This window comes from Haliotis cracherodii, unplaced genomic scaffold, assembly GCF_022045235.1.
Source record: "Haliotis cracherodii isolate W230 unplaced genomic scaffold, xgHalCrac1.p SCAF_7, whole genome shotgun sequence".
In the NCBI taxonomy this organism is placed as follows: domain Eukaryota; kingdom Metazoa; phylum Mollusca; class Gastropoda; order Lepetellida; family Haliotidae; genus Haliotis; species Haliotis cracherodii.
In genome coordinates, this window is record NW_027266330.1 from 40613984 (window position 1) to 40632037 (window position 18054).

The window sequence follows — 18054 nt, forward strand, 5'->3', positions numbered from 1 at the left end:
AGAAATACCCCATAACTTTTATTCATTAATGGAATTGTTATATATATAAATGTATGTATTTTACTCTAGCATGCATCATATTATTTCGACAGCTAATTGCCTTTTTAAGCGGAATCGGTTTCGGCTGAAAATCTAGGCTGGTTATTTTCTTCCATTGACAATTTATAGTATGATGCTATATCAGTGTTTAAGGGGCAGATGGTCTGTTACTGAAATAAAATGTCTTTCTGTTTTTTGTTTGGCTAGTCTATGTTACATTTTCCCTCGTAATAATACAATGCTAAGTTTATGCACGCAGTCTAATTTCAAACCACGAACCAATTTACAGACATTTTATGGTGCTTCCTCTAACCCTTGAGAACTTGTTTGTGGTCGTACCCCGCAGTAGCGGGTGACCTCGCCCAGGTGAACACTACCAAGCTGACTGTCGTTCATTTCCCGATGAACGTCAGTATGTCACGTGATTACGTTGTCAATCAGGCGGAGACATTCAAAACTACTTTAGGGGAATTCCTCAATGTCTAAAAATAACGTGGAAGAATGAACTGGCAATGGCTGTCAAAAGAATGTACTCAACAGGTGAGTCTTATCGTCCAGTTTAAATGCTAAAAACCTTTATCAGTAGAACCGACACTCAAGCTTCCTCTCTATTTAACCAGTGTGTTAAGGACGTCATTTCGCAACCGCGAGAAATGGTATACTTGTAAATCGTTAGGGAAAACAAGTTTCGAAGGTTTCATGGCAGATGTTTCCAAATAGTCAAAGTGTTGAAGACGGTACACAGCCCACACTGTCTGAGAGCGACATCGATTCAGGCTAGGAATGATGCAGGCTTTGAGTGAGTGAGTGTGTATGTATGGTTTTACGCCGCTTTTAGCAATATTCCAGCAATATCACGGCGGGGAACATCAGAAATGGGCTTCACACAATGTACCCATGTCGGGAATCAAAGACCGGTCTTCGGCGTGACGAGCGAACGCTTTAACCATTAGGGTACCCGACCACTCCTGCATGCTTTGAAACCAGACAGATCATCAGAACGAGTGAAAGTTGTTTTGCTTTCTCCGTCATTCAATGTCCCAATAGTTTACATATCACAGGCTTCATTGAACGCTCCAGCTGCGCAGAGGTCTATGAAATATGCAGCTTGTCGGATAGCTGTACTCGACCTGTTCATGCACCCGTAGGAACAAGAACCTTCTTTTGAACAGCGCGGCATTTTTTAATACGCTACTTTAGCATTATGTTGAAAAATATTCAGGAAAAATAATTTACCTCAGCAATACACTGAAAGCTTTTCAGGAAATATATATATGACGTTACTTCAGTATAGTATATGGGAAAACATTCTGTAAAAATACGTTACTTCAGCAATACCTTAAAAGATATTCAGGAAAATACGTTACTTCAATAACATCAAAAAACATTCTTGAAAAATACGTTACCTCAGCAATATACTGAAAGATATTCAGGAAATATATAATACCTTTCTTCAGTATAGTATATGGGAAAACATTCCGGAAAAAAAAACGTAACTTCAGTAATATGTTAAAAGATATTCAGGAAAATACGTTACTTCACTAACATCAAAAAACATTCTGGAAAAATGCGTTACCTCAGCTGTATATTGAAAAACAATCTGCCGACTACAATGACATACGTTGCGGGTGTCTCTAGAGGTCGACAGCACAAAAGAATCGCGTCAGCGATTTTCAACAACAACCCATATTAACGTAGCGCTCAGATACGAACATGTTTTGACAGGTAAAAAAAAAGATTGCTTCTCTTCCCTTCTCCGATAGAGATACTAGTACATCATTATTAACGCTTTCTTCTCCTATAAAGGTACTTCACCATCAACGCTGTCTTCTCCGAAAGAGATGCATCATTATTAACGCTTTCTTCTCCAATAAAGATCCTTCATTATCAACGCTTTCTTCTCCGATAAAAATGCATCATTATTGATGCTTTCTTAGCCAATAAAGATACTTCATTATTAACGCTTTCTTCTCCGATAAAGATGCATCATTATTAATGCTTTCTTCTCCGATAAAGATACTTCATCATTAACGCTTTCTTCTCCGAAAGAGATGCATCATTATTAACGCTTTTTTCTCCAAAAAAGATCTTTCATTATTAACGCTTTCTTCTCCGATAAAGATGCATCATTTTTAACGCTTTCTTCTCCAATAAAGATACTTCATTATTAACGCTTTCTTCTTCGATAAAGATGTATCATTATTAATGCTTTCTTCTCCGATAAAGATACTTGATTTTCAACGCCTTCTTCCCCGAAAAAAGATGCATGATTATTAACGCTTTCTTCTCCTATAAAGGTACTTCACCATCAACGCAGTCTTCTCCGAAAGAGATGCATCATTATTAACGCTTTCTTCTCCAATAAAGATCCTTCATTATCAACGCTTTCTTCTCCGATAAAAATGCATCATTATTGATGCTTTCTTAGCCAATAAAGATACTTCATTATTAACGCTTTCTTCTCCGATAAAGATGCATCATTATTAATGCTTTCTTCTCCGATAAAGATACTTCATCATTAACGCTTTCTTCTCCGAAAGAGATGCATCATTATTAACGCTTTTTTCTCCAATAAAGATCCTTCATTATTAACGCTTTCTTCTCCGATAAAGATGCATCATTTTTAACGCTTTCTTCTCCAATAAAGATACTTCATTATTAACGCTTTCTTCTTCGATAAAGATGTATCATTAATGATGCTTTCTTCTCCGATAAAGATACTTGATTTTCAACGCCTTCTTCCCCGAAAAAAGATGCATGATTATTAACGCTTTCTTCTCCGATAAAGATACATTATTTTTAACGCTTTCTTCTCCGAAATAGATACATCATTATTAGCACTTTCTTCTCCGCTAAAGAGGTATCATTATTAATGCTTTCTTCTTCGATAGAGATACTTCATTATCAACGATTTCTTCTCCGAAAGAGATGCATCATTATTAACACTTTCTTCTCCGAAATAGATATATTTTTAACGCTTACTTCTCCGAAATAGATACAATATTTTTAACGCTTTCATCTCCGAAATAGATACATCATTATTAGCACTTTCTTCTCCTATAAAGATAATCATTATTAATGCTTTCTCCTCTATTTTCTCTAAAAGATCTCTCGCGCTTTGCTAACGCCTTTCGAACTTCGTTTTTAAATACGACTACCTTAGTCTTTTTATGTTAACACTGAAACACGATCTACCTCAAAAATCGCACTCATATTGCATAAACTCTATAGAACACTTGCCATTTTTCCTTATGCAAGTATTTACTCGTTAATATATATACAGGAAATATGTATAATCAGGGAATATGTGTATTCCCTGAAATTTTCAGGGAATATATTTAATGTCTGATTCACTGAGGGAATATACATAATCCCAAGATTTTTCAGGTATTATTCCCTGATTTAACATCAAGTTTGTTAGAAATATTCCCTGAAATTACTTTTGAGGCTCTCATATGGTCTAACTTGATAAAAAACCATCGAGAAGACAAATTTATTTGACATGATAACAAATACCTTTCACGTAACTTAACTTATATACTCGATAAGAAGTTCAACGTTTTCCTGCGACTTCATCGAGACCCAAGAAGTGTCCAGGGTTTGCCATGGTTTGCAGGGTCGAATGCTTTCAATTGGTAAAGTCGTCAAACTTCCCTTACTTATAATACTTGATAAATAACGCTGGATTGGAGAACTTAACACAAACATAATTGTTATAGTACCCCTAGAGTAGATGTTTGGGTAGCCCTCTCTGAAACCAGCTTTTGCTTCATCTAGTTTCTGGAATGGTACAGCCCCAAACACTAATCTCTTATTATACCCAGAGATGAATGATAATACCCACTGGCCAATCTCGGAAAAACTTTGAATTTAAAGAATTACTTCTAGATATGGAACTATTACATCAGATGAATGCTCAAATAAATTCCGGCTTTTCATTGTCAATACCTGGAGTGACGGGGTCCTCCCATTTGTCAGACAGTGGAATAGTTTTTAACTGATATGTTCACTGAGTAGATCTGTCTGTCTCATAGCTAAATTCATCCGAGTTGTTTTTACTGAAATTATTAGCAGTTATAATATATAAGACACATGATCAAAAGAATCACGGGATACTTCATGACTTCCACTTCACCCTAGCTGTCTGGAGGAAGACCTAAGTAATAGCATTGGCGGTTCTATACCGACAAGAACCCAAAGTGCAGAAGTGCTCATGGATCCGGAGACCAGCTGGTCAGACAGAACTGTTGTTAACGACAGGACTAGTCTATTCGGATTTAGGGAATATAGCACACACCTGATCATGATGTGCCCTCAACCATAAAAGTTGTTGTTTTAAACTGTCTGACAAATTGGATGTCTGACACATTTGGAGATTGTGATGATTCAGCTCCTGTTGCAATAGTAAAATCAGTACAGTGGTCGTTAGATACCATTCTTACGAAACGAGTGGACGAGCGAGAGCGAGGTCAAATACCATAGAAAGTTCAAGAAATGCGTAAAAATGGTATCTAACGAGAATGAGTATGGTATTTTATTTATTACCCACGTTAAATAGGTATTAAAGTAAAAATACCTAACATTTTATTGTTCGTAAACAGACCAAACTGAAACTGGTTGTAAATCTGGTTGCGCATGAATATTGATATATGCCCAAACATGGGCATTGTTGACATTTCTATGCATACGCATTAACAACTTACATGTTCCTTCTGTTGAATGCAAACGTGGCAGCACCAATGCTCAAAACCATTATTTAAGAATTTCTGCAACTTTTGGTCATTCAGGCGCATTGTTGTTAGTAGGCAGTACAACTGTAAGAAAACCTAACAAAGTCAAACAGCGCGGCGCTTTGAATCTCGGACCAACAGTCGGTTACTCGCACCGCCGGGATCCTGGCTGCTCATTTACCCATGGTGCGGTTTCCTTAATCTATCAGCTGAATTTATATCCTGTACGTACCGCTTTGGAAGAGTGAAACCAGAGTGTTAGCCAAAGATATTCATGTTAACTGTTCGACCCTGTACTGAAGACATGAGTATCAACAAACTCAAGCCTGCTTTCATGCCAGCGACAGCTTCGAACGAAGGGCAAGGTCACCATCTGAATAAGAAAAGACAACCGTGATCTACTCACATCGTTTTACGCTAGGGATAGGGAATGTTATTGTTCACATTTAGGATATTTTGAACCACATAATCAGAAATCATTTTCGAATGATTTGTATCGGAAATGTTCACTTTGAGTGATCTGGTCGTGCAGTCGTGCGAACTCCCGAAACAGTGCCACGCTCCTGGGGACCATCGATCCATTGATCGGTAGTCGTACATTGTAAATGGATATCTGGCTCGATTATATAATGTCTGTAGGAGCTCTATACGTAACCTATATAGAATGCAAACCGAATTTGATGCGTGTGACTATCTTGTTTGGTTTAATAAAGTGTTTGTAAATATCTCTCGCTCTCAGATTGCCTCAGTGATGGTGTCTCGTGATTTTTTATGAATGAAAAAAGTAGTCCCGGTGTGACAGAGGTGACGGTTATCCAATCAAAACGAATAAAACAAGGTCAACCTTGTACAACGAACGGATTTAGTATCTTACCACCTGGATCTTCACCACGTGGGCAGTAAGACATAAGACAACACTCAGACCATTGTGACCTACGTACGTAATATCACCAACAACGGTAACTGCGTCAGTCACATCGACCATTTCATTAATATATAAATGTTCAGTACTGAACTTAACTATACTAAACACGTGGCATAGTTATTCCCAGTTTTATCACGGAGATATCTTCAATAGGAATATCTTCTCTTCTCAAGAGCTTTGCTACCCATCGTGTACGGCAAGGTTCTCAGTCATTCCACGGTAATGTAATACTGGCGGTCATTAAGCTGTAACGCGATGACTGGGTGTGGGTCAAGAACCCGCTCTGACGTACATGTACCAGACTGCGCAGGGATGAGGAAGCGCTGCTTCAGCTGGTGTCGGTCTCAACGTGATGTCCATACTGTATATGTGACTTGCCATTTGAAGTTTAAGAATATATTATTTAATTATGAAAGAAATACACAACGTTTGCCGTGATATTGTTCTGCGACACGTGTAAGACAAGAAGTCTTGGCCAAGACTGGTAAGGATCCGCTAATTATAAGCAGTTGTCAGTTAAGTTTTACCAACGCGTAAACGACTGATGCTTTGGGCGTTCCACTCAAATCAGTCTGAAATTCTTAGATATGACCTGATATTGTCAAAGTGGCAATAAACCCCACTCAGTCTTCGTTAAGTGTTCAATAGTGAAAATAAACGAGTCGTGAAATAAGCTACCCATGTGACTGCTGCAATTTGCCCAATAGCAAGACATAACACAATCATAACACTTATATGACCTCCCAGATCTGGTTATATTTCTGTCGTCCGCCACACAGGTGTATCGTTCTCCGAGATTGAGTGACTCAACTGGTAGACAGGGAGAACGGCGTGTTGACAGGGTGACCTATAACAGAAGTCGTTCAAATCCTGTGGGAGAAATGACGCAGACACTCTGTCCAGGGAGGTATTGATACTGAAGTTGAAACACTGCAAGGTCACTTTTAAAATTCCGCAAGTAATCTTTTCTTGACTATGAAGATAGTTAGTACGTGTAGATAGCTCTAATAAGTTAACTAGTTATGGAGAGATTATGAGCTGATTATCATATATATTAGGATACAAATTGTATCATGCGGGCATGTTCCTAACATATAGTATTTATGACACGAAAACACACGAGGGAATCAAACTCTATACTACAAAATGTCATTCTTTAAAAAATCGATGTCGATGCTATTTCACCCAATGAAGTAACTTTCGACATCGCCTGTGAATACATTTTTTGTGTGAACCGCCCATTTAAAATGTAGTGCAAACCCGCGACCATCCGGGTAGAGAATAGGTCTTCCACAACCCATGATTAATATATTGCTGTAAGAGACGGAAGCGGGATCGGTTTGTAAGACTCGATGACTTGGTTTGATGCATGTCATCATATCCCAATTGCGAGGATCAAGGCTCATGATGTAAATCACTGGGTTGTCTGGCCCAGACTCGATAACTTACAGACCGCCGTCATATTGCCGGAATTGTACAGAGTGCGGGTTTAAGCAACAAACAAACAAACAAACAAAATGTAGTGCCAAATGATTTACAGCCATAGTTGTCCACAGAAACACCCATACATAGGGAAACACATATATACATTTATCGGCAACGTCAGTCGATAGTTTATTCATAAATGATGGAGCTTAAACATAGATTCTGTCCTGTGACTTCATTTGCACATTTATCAGTTCGTGATATCAAATTTATCGGATTGCTTTATCTCGCCTATCCATTGTAGTGAATGAGTGAGTGAGTCAAGATTTTACGCCACTTCGGCAACAATTCAGCCATATTGTGACGAATCTCCATTTTGGAAGTGAAAGTAGTAATTTCAGTAGTTTATTTACCTAAAAAAGAACACATCGGCCAAATTTCTCCCCACACAACTACCAGAAACGGCAATTGTTGACTTTTGGTACACTCCACGTTGCGCGGCATGTTGTGGCATGCGCGGCATGGATTATGTTGTGTTAACCGATGAACATTCAAGTTCCTTAATTTCTATAAGTTAGCGTCTTTCGGTATAATTAATTATAAACAGAAGCAATCTGAATCTGATTCGTAACATCATCGAGTGGATGAAAGTTGTACGATCATGGCATGGGCGGTGAGCAACCAACTTCACATGGATTGTTATTCCGTACTACTATTACAATCCATTTTATATATCTAAATTAATGTATAAATCTTTGTAAGAAATATCTAATTTTTATCGAGTTTGCTAATGATTTCGTGTGTTGTTGACAAGCGTAAGTGACACGTTTCACATTTCTCCAAGTCCATAATATGACTCACCGTACGCGGTCCTGGTTTGAAGTCAGTCCCCATTGGCGCAACTCAAATTGATTGTTTGGTTTTGATAGGAATGTGACATCTTGTCACTGACGAAGAGGCCAGTTAATTTGGTTAAGCCTAAGCTAATTGTATTGTTTTGATAGGAAAAGTAATCACGTGTGTATCTTCGAAACTAATACAAAATTATTCTGGGTAGAAAATCACATATCGGTTTGGGTACAAACCCACACGAAATTTAGGGTACAAAAATAACATTTCAACTGGATTTCGTGGAACCATTGGATAATGTGTGATTGTCGGTAGAATTCCTTTTCACGATTTCAAACAAGTATTTGTTTACGAAACCAAGCAGGTAGACGGCTTATGTTTTGTCCTAAAAGTAGAACAAACATCTGAAAACTATGGACACCTCAGAAATGAAGGCTTTTAAAGTTATAATTCTATCTAACTTGGCAGATGGTTTGACGTTGACCTATCAAAGAAAAATCGATTTCTTTTGGTAATTCTTGTTTCATGATAGCAAGGACACTTTTATACACACCAACTGAGCAACGTGTGACTCACCAGCTGATGAAGTTGGGTACTGTGATTGCATACTAGGGAAAACAGGTTTGCAGCAGTACATGTATGCGCAAAATAAACACCATAAGGCGACATGACGTCATGGGGTGTGTCTGACAGGATAAAATAATATAACAAGGTTAATCATGTAGACAGGGATATTTCCTTTCACTCCACCCAGAAGACTGAGAAATGTGGAACTTAATAAGGACCTATACTGACTGGATATTCAGAAACCCATTACAAATGATGAAGGATGTCAGATCCAAGGCGGGTGATGATTTGCGTTTTTTAATTATTTACATCACATTGACTGATAGACAAAAACCTGTAGACCATCGTTACAACGGTTCATGATCCTGTAGGGACATGCGAGAGCGTCACTGTCACACACCTGAGCATCCTGCAACAACCAGCAAAATCCTGCCAGAGTAATTACACATGATTTCATTGGTGAGGACCAAGAATAAAAATACATGAGGTTGGATATTTTTTATGTACCTTTCTCCAACCGAACAGGACTGCAGAAATTTTCACTGTACATATATGTACTCTATTCCTTTTTCCAAAGATAACATTCTTTTATAAATATATGGCTAACTCACCAGCTGAAGTGCCACCCTGGTTCTTGTGATTAAGCAAACAACAATCTCATGTTCTGTTACAGAAATTAATGTATCATATTCATATCACAGTTATATTTTAGCATTGTTTCGTTTGGAAACAAACCATTTAATACACAAGATTAATGTCCATATGAGTTTCGTATGTATGTGTCAAGGATCTTATCTATTTATTTCTTATTCATGGAATACTAAAATTAAATAGTGTCATCACATAGTTACTTATTCACATAATTGATGTTCAGGTATTAATTAAACATTGACACATCTATCAACAAATCGCAATCATGGCGATCTTTATGGAATAAATTTGAAAATGCTCTGAGTTTGTTCTAAAACCATGCTAGTTTCTATAAATGTATTATAAAAAATCTTTGAGCTATCCAAAATTTAATGTGAAACTAACACTGAAAATATATATGTAGTATTTTATTGATATATGCATCACGCACTTGTGTATATCCTATCATATTCAGCAACGCATGAATGTTATTTTGAAACACGTTTTGTCACGCCCTTTCTCGCGCACCTGTTGTTGAGGGTGATCATTGCCGATCGACGATATCTATAGACATATGAAACATGAATCATATCCCCGTTTTTTCAACGTAACTTCGAAAGTGTTCCTTGTAAATCAGCAAAAGTTCAAATAAAAGATACCGAGAAACTTGCATGTGGCATATTGATTCATCGTCTACCGTTTCCGGGTCATGGGAGCATGCAAGGTCAAACATATTAAATAATACGCCAATAATATCAAAGTCATGTTGTTATTTCATATTAGTGGTGATTACTGGTACTATGTATTGATTTGTGTTTATTCTGTATACGACAGGCGAAATATTTCAAAATTTACCGTTTTGTTGCGAACGGTTATCAGCAGACAACTCCTGTCTGTGACATCACTTCGGTGACATTAGCACTTACTGTTTGTTTGTTTGTTGTTTAACGCCGCACATAGCAATATTCCAGCTATATGACGGCGGTCTGTAAATAACTGATTCTGGATCAGACAATACAGTGATTGACACCATGAGCGTCGATGCCCGTAATTTGGACACGATGACATGCATCAACCAAGTCAGCGAGCCTGACCACCCAACCCCGTTAGTTGCCTCTTACGACAAGCATAGTCGCCTTTTACGGCAAGCATGGGTTGCTGAAGACCTATTCTACCCCGGATCTTTACGGGTCCTTTGTACTTACTGAAATATTGCTAGCAGAATATACGATCTTTATTTTCGTTTTTCTCTCGTCATTGACAAATGAAACATTTTTCGATTGTGAAGATGGTCAACTTTTGCCAAGGCATATATAGGAAGGCATTGTTGATAATAAAATAGCAATAAGCAATTATCGTACATCGTAAATATTCAAACAAAACATTGGAAATTAGTTATTATGACATGACACGTCAGATTAACCTGAATGTTCGCATTTCTGCAACTGACATGATGACCTCGAAAATTAAGTTTTTTTCTCTGTTTAGCGTTTGGATAATATATTTACTGAATATCTATCGCGTTGTTATTTATCAATGAAAGAAATCGATTTTATACTCAGTTAACATCAAATTATCGGAGATATGATTATAGAAATCAATTTGCACAAATGTAACGATTTAAAAAGGTTTCTAGCATGAAACGCAAACCACCTTCAATAATGTATTTCAGGAAAGTTCAAGAAAATTTACAAAATTTGTGTTCGCTTTGGTCTTGATTGAAAACATCAGGATATTTTTATATAGAAATGTGTAGAGGCTGGAAGTATGTGTCGTCTCTCTTGGTGTGATAACATTTACCCTGTCTGTGATCTACAGACATTTGACATGCAGCCTTGAACGATCTCAGACCTGATGAGATGTGTTACGTGAAAAAGTCGAATGTTTACATCAAGTCCTTTGATTTTAGCTCCACTGGATCGTAACTAAATAATAGCGAAGTTATAATTTAGGGCCGTGAAGAAATTACCATTTGACAAGTTAAGCCAGCTAGTACAGCCACTGTATTGTTCACATGACGTACACTCGTCTCCTGTTTCAGCCCCATCCTACTGTCCACTATGACCACAACCTACAGCTACCTGGTCAGTCTGGCATCAGCCCTGGTCGTCCTGGTGCACATTGAGGGCCGCTGTGTGAGGGTGGCAGAGGTCACGGAGATCAACATCGAGGGGTACAGGACGCGGGCTGTCCATACCAACGCCTGCAGAGAGACCTCCAGTGCCGCCATCATGCCCCGCATCTCAGTTGGTTTCATCAGTAACAAGACCTACATCAAACGCTACGAAGACTCCTGCTGCTGTTCTGTAACAAGTTCCCGCCAGATGGTATGTGTTTCTACAGTTTATGGGCTCCCTGTTACAGGTAGTGAGTGTGTCCAGGTGTCTGTATACGCATGACGCAGTTGTTCTTTTACGGGCGGTGAGGGTTTCCACTTGTCTGTATAGTTTGATTACACATTACGTTGTTGCCCTGTCACAGACGCTGTTGTCGCGTGTCTGTATACACAGACAGAAATGTTTGCACGTTTCTGTATACACGTGTGGCCTTTGCCCTGTTACAGGCGGCGAGTATTTCCACGTCTCTGTATAGTCTGATTACACGTTCAGCATTTGGCGTGTTATGCAGAACCACCAACTGCGTGGTCTATTGGTAGAGCGTCCGCCCGGAGAGCGGAAGGTCGGAGGTTCGATCCCTGGCCGCGTTATACCAAAAGACGTTGGTAATGGCGCTCGGCATTAAGGTGCTTCCAGCAAGCTAGAAGGTTTTTCGCCAACCTGTTCAACGCTTGAAGCAAACCGCTCCTGAATCGATCCGGGGACACTCTTTGTAGATTCCTCGGGACTATCACTGACGTTAAATAAGCCGGGTATAACTGCCAGAGTACCAGCACAAATGTAAGATCAGAGTACAATGACATTAACACAGCGTCAAATATGTCCTACCATACTATACTCCACATCAAGTGTTGTCAGTACACGTCTAAGCCTCTTGGTCCCAATCAGACCGCCTCCCTGGGCTTGTGGTAGAGCCTCCGCCCAAATAGCAGAAGTTTGGGGGTCAGATCCCCGACCGCGTCATACCAAAAGACGTTAAAAGATGGTACTCTCAGTTACCCTGCCCGGCGCTCGGCATTAAGGGGCTAAAACAAGGACTGGTCGGATCGGAGTCAGTATACTGTGTCTGGGTGGGGTATTCCTGTTAAACTGCGGCATTGTATCTCAGTGGGATAGCACTGTAAACAAGACATTAGTTCGGACTAGTACAAGCAGCCACACACACACATACACATGCGCATGCACATTGCTATACTCGTATAATTACAATAACCGTGAATTCGACGTTAAACTCCATTTCACCTCACCTCACTTGAGCTTTTCCGCGTGTCTGTATACTGTTACTCTGTTGCACTGTTACAGGCGGCGAGAGTTTCCGTGTGTCTGTATACTGTTACTCTGTTGCACTGTTACAGGCGGCGAGAGTTTCCGTGTCTGTATACTGTTACTCTGTTGCACTGTTACAGGCGGCGAGAGTTTCTGCGTGTCTGTATACTGTTACTCTGTTGCACTGTTACAGGCGGCGAGAGTTTCCGCGTGTCTGTATACTGTTACTCTGTTGCACTGTTACAGGCGGCGAGAGTTTCCGCGTGTCTGTATACTGTTACTCTGTTGCACTGTTACAGGCGGCGAGAGTTTCCGTGTGTCTGTATACTGTTACTCTGTTGCACTGTTACAGGCGGCGAGAGTTTCCGTGTGTCTGTATACTGTTACTCTGTTGCACTGTTACAGGCGGCGAGAGTTTCTGCGTGTCTGTATACTGTTACTCTGTTGCACTGTTACAGGCGGCGAGAGTTTCCGTGTGTCTGTATACTGTTACTCTGTTGCACTGTTACAGGCGGCGAGAGTTTCTGCGTGTCTGTATACTGTTACTCTGTTGCACTGTTACAGGCGGCGAGAGTTTCCGTGTGTCTGTATACTGTTACTCTGTTGCACTGTTACAGGCGGCGAGAGTTTCCGTGTGTCTGTATACTGTTACTCTGTTGCACTGTTACAGGCGGCGAGAGTTTCCGTGTGTCTGTATACTGTTACTCTGTTGCACTGTTACAGGCGGCGAGAGTTTCTGCGTGTCTGTATACTGTTACTCTGTTGCACTGTTACAGGCGGCGAGAGTTTCCGTGTGTCTGTATACTGTTACTCTGTTGCACTGTTACAGGCGGCGAGAGTTTCCGTGTGTCTGTATACTGTTACTCTGTTGCACTGTTACAGGCGGCGAGAGTTTCTGCTTGTCTGTATACTGTTACTCTGTTGCACTGTTACAGGCGGCGAGAGTTTCCGTGTGTCTGTATACTGTTACTCTGTTGCACTGTTACAGGCGGCGAGAGTTTCTGCGTGTCTGTATACTGTTACTCTGTTGCACTGTTACAGGCGGCGAGAGTTTCTGCGTGTCTGTATACTGTTACTCTGTTGCACTGTTACAGGCGGCGAGAGTTTCTGCGTGTCTGTATACTGCTACTCTGTTGCACTGTTACAGGCGGCGAGAGTTTCCGCGTGTCTGTATACTGTTACTCTGTTGCACTGTTACAGGCGGCGAGAGTTTCCGTGTGTCTGTATACTGTTACTCTGTTGCACTGTTACAGGCGGCGAGAGTTTCGGCTTGTCTGAATATTTTGATTACATATTACGTTGTTGATCTGTTACAGTCTGTTTCCACGTGTATGTATGCTGCCATTGAGTTTATATGGTTTAATTGCCACAGGTGCAACTGGAGCCGGTGACAGTGGGGAACAGCCTCCCCGTCTACTATCGCCGCGTGGACTCCTGCGACTGCGAACGATGTAGGGTGCCGATGTACACGGCGACTTATATGGACGTTGAGTACACAGATGACATCTTCTCCAGACGCTGATTCTACACTTCTTCGTCCTCTTCCTCTTCGAACAACAGCAGTCTTGTATATCGACCATGTCACCATGCAGCAATAACTCGAAAACTGCAATACGAGTTAACAAACAGCTGAGGTCTCCAAGGACAACAACGCACAGCCCCAAACAAGCGGGTTCCATCACAAACTCGGACAGTTCGTATCAAGGAGTCAAACACACTGCAGAATCTACTTCGAGTTTCTCAATCCACCGTATTCAGTACGATAATTTAACTAAAGCAAACGTCACGTCGCTCATCCATGGTAGTGTATTCCAACATCCAGTCACCAAGTGGGGTGTGGGGTGTGGGGTGTGGGGTGTGGGGTAGGGTGTGGGGGTGTGGTGGGGTGTTACCGGCGCTATATAAACTAGCTATTGCATGGGGAAGCCGTTAAACCAGGAAGTTAGACGTTGTGACAACCACACATTATGACTTACCACATATCAAGCTGCAAAAATCAATACTAATCAATTTTTTGGGTGAACACCTTTATCCTAGTGTCATGGTGTGCGGGCGTCAGTTTTACCTAAGGAGTCGTTGTCTGGTTTGCATCTTACGCATACTCAAAGTAATTGTGTTGTTGAAAAAAGTGTGGCTCATTATGTAATATCCTATATAAACATGGCGATCTCTCCGGCTGTTTAACACAGCCAAACTAGTCTGACGTGAGCTTGTTATGCCGCTTTTATAGGTGCAACAAGGTGGTATACCAGGACACCACGCCCATGGTACAATCCTCGTCTATCGTAGGTCTGTTTCAAGGTCGGTCTATTGTAGAACCGTTTTCAGGGTCTGTCTGACCAATACCCCAGGTTTCTCAACGAATCTAGTTCCAGGGCCTATTACTAAAACTAGTCCTGTTATGCCTAGCAATCCTTCATTGTTTCTATGTTTTGACCGTCAACGTATCCCTTATTACATTCCCTCCGCTTCCCCTCCATGTAGCTACCTCTCCATCCACTAGACTAGGGTCTACATCTACCACCGTGTTTATTCCGCTTCCCCTCCATGTAGCTACCTCTCCATCCACTAGACTAGGGTCTACATCTACCACCGTGTTTATTCCGCTACCTCTCCATCCACTAGACTAGGGTCTACATCTACCACCGTGTTTATTCCGCTACCTCTCCATCCACTAGACTAGGGTCTACATCTACCACCGTGTTTATTCCGCTACCTCTCCATCCACTAGACTAGGGTCTACATCTACCACCGTGTTTATTCCGCTTCCCCTCCATGTAGCTACCTCTCCATCCACTAGACTAGGGTCTACATCTACCACCGTGTTTATTCCGCTTCCCCTCCATGTAGCTACCTCTCCATCCACTAGACTAGGGTCTACATCTACCACCGTGTTTATTCCGCTTCCCCTCCATGTAGCTACCTCTCCATCCACTAGACTAGGGTCTACATCTACCACCGTGTTTATTCCGCTACCTCTCCATCCACTAGACTAGGGTCTACATCTACCACCGTGTTTATTCCGCTACCTCTCCATCCACTAGACTAGGGTCTACATCTACCACCGTGTTTATTCCGCTTCCCCTCCATGTAGCTACCTCTCCATCCACTAGACTAGGGTCTACATCTACCACCGTGTTTATTCCGCTTCCCCTCCATGTAGCTACCTCTCCATCCACTAGACTAGGGTCTACATCTACCACCGTGTTTATTCCGCTACCTCTCCATCCACTAGACTAGGGTCTACATCTACCACCGTGTTTATTCCGCTACCTCTCCATCCACTAGACTAGGGTCTACATCTACCACCGTGTTTATTCCGCTTCCCCTCCATGTAGCTACCTCTCCATCCACTAGACTAGGGTCTACATCTACCACCGTGTTTATTCCGCTACCTCTCCATCCACTAGACTAGGGTCTACATCTACCACCGTGTTTATTCCGCTACCTCTCCATCCACTAGACTAGGGTCTACATCTACCACCGTGTGTATTCCGCTTCCCCTCCATGTTGCTACCTCTCCATCCACTAGACTAGGGTCTACATCTACCACCGTGTTTATTCCGCTACCTCTCCATCCACTAGACTAGGGTCTACATCTACCACCGTGTTTATTCCGCTTCCCCTCCATGTTGCTACCTCTCCATCCACTAGACTAGGGTCTATATCTACCACCGTGTTTATTCCGCTACCTCTCCATCCACTAGACTAGGGTCTACATCTACCACCGTGTTTATTCCGCTACCTCTCCATCCACTAGACTAGGGTCTACATCTACCACCGTGTTTATTCCGCTACCTCTCCATCCACTAGACTACGGTCTACATCTACCACCGTGTGTATTCCGCTTCCCCTCCATGAAGCTACCTCTCCATCTACTAGACTACGGTCTACATCTACCACCGTGTTTATTCCGCTTCAGATTGAGAGAATGCTCGTTTGATGCTAGTTATTTTTCCATCGACGCGTTCAACTATTGCCATGGAAGAACATTGCGAACACTGGTACCTTCACTAGATCAGATCAGGTGCCATACTGGCGGACCAGCTGCACGTGCATGAAAAATCCATTTCCAGTTTGTAACCAACATTGTGTTTGTCGTCATATATTCGTTTTTATACAAATACAAATACAAAAGCCAACACGTGAAAAAACACACGCTTCTCTTGATCTCCCCTATGAACAAAAGGGACCACTCTGTCATGCGCAATGACCCCTTATGCGAATTTTGCGCGTACATTTCGTACGTTGGTTTACAAGAACATTGCGACCTCAGTCAACATTCCAGTGGAATGTTTTAACCAACATCCATTTCAATTATGTTCTGGTTTAACATGATATTTGACTTACATATGAAATAAAAAGTATTTTCTTATAGAAAACAGTTATTGTTGTCCTTAGTTTGTCCAGTTTGATTTAACGTCTTGATTAATTATGGCAAACCTATGAAGCTATTCAGCCGTGCCGCGATTGTGTCATAGATTGTGTGAAAAATGTCCTTACCCAGTGTGCCACTGAACATACGGTTTTGAAAGGGTTAGGCGAATGTGGCATTGTTAGGCAATATTTCAGCCACATCAAGAGGGAACACCAGTTTTATACATTGTAACTATTTGGGACTTTAAATCAAACTCAGCATGACCAGTAGACCAACATCCGAATACAAAAGTAGAATTTTGGATTACCTGAAAATAATTGATATTAATTGTGATTAGCCGTCAAGTAAACCAACCATTCAGTGAGACAAATCCTCTATCTTTATCGAGTAACTTTAAACTGACACCGTAACTTTACTGAGTGGTGATATATTACGCACGCCACTGTCAGGGTTCGTGGCCTCCAGTCATGTCAAGGTCAGGATCGACAACACAGCACACCACATCATGGAAGAAGCTATTTGGAGGATTACAATTGAGTAGAATGAAGCCGGACAGGGGGAGTTGTGTGTCAGTTGTGTGTCAGTTGTGTTATCTCCTACCACATGTTATCATGCAACCGCAGAAATAACACTGAGTATAACACGCCAACAGCAGAGAACAACGAGTCTCGATTATACATAGGGAAAAGGGCAAATAGCGGTGAAAATCAGTGATGACACCTGGTTTTGTCGACGGGGGTAAATATGTCCTGCCCCACCGGCAGTTCCCGCCCCTCTCACACACAAACCAGACGATCAGGTGATTGAAGTAACGATTAATAAAACAAAGCGTGTCAATGTATTGTGGAAGAGTATGAAACTAGAATGCATGAGTCCGGGTTTTGTCATATACCTTATGGCAGAGACCATCCACCAGTCGTTAGGAGAATAAGGGTCATCGCAAAATAGCCCAACCCTACTTAGTATCAGAGGCGTCCGCCCGTTCGATCCCCTGCCGCGTTTTACCAAAAGCTGTTAAAAGATTATACTTGTTGTTACCCTGCCTAGCGCTCGGCATTAACTGGCTAAAAGAAGGACTTATCCGCTCGGAGTCCGTCTACTGTGTCTGAGTGTTGTATTCCTGTTAAA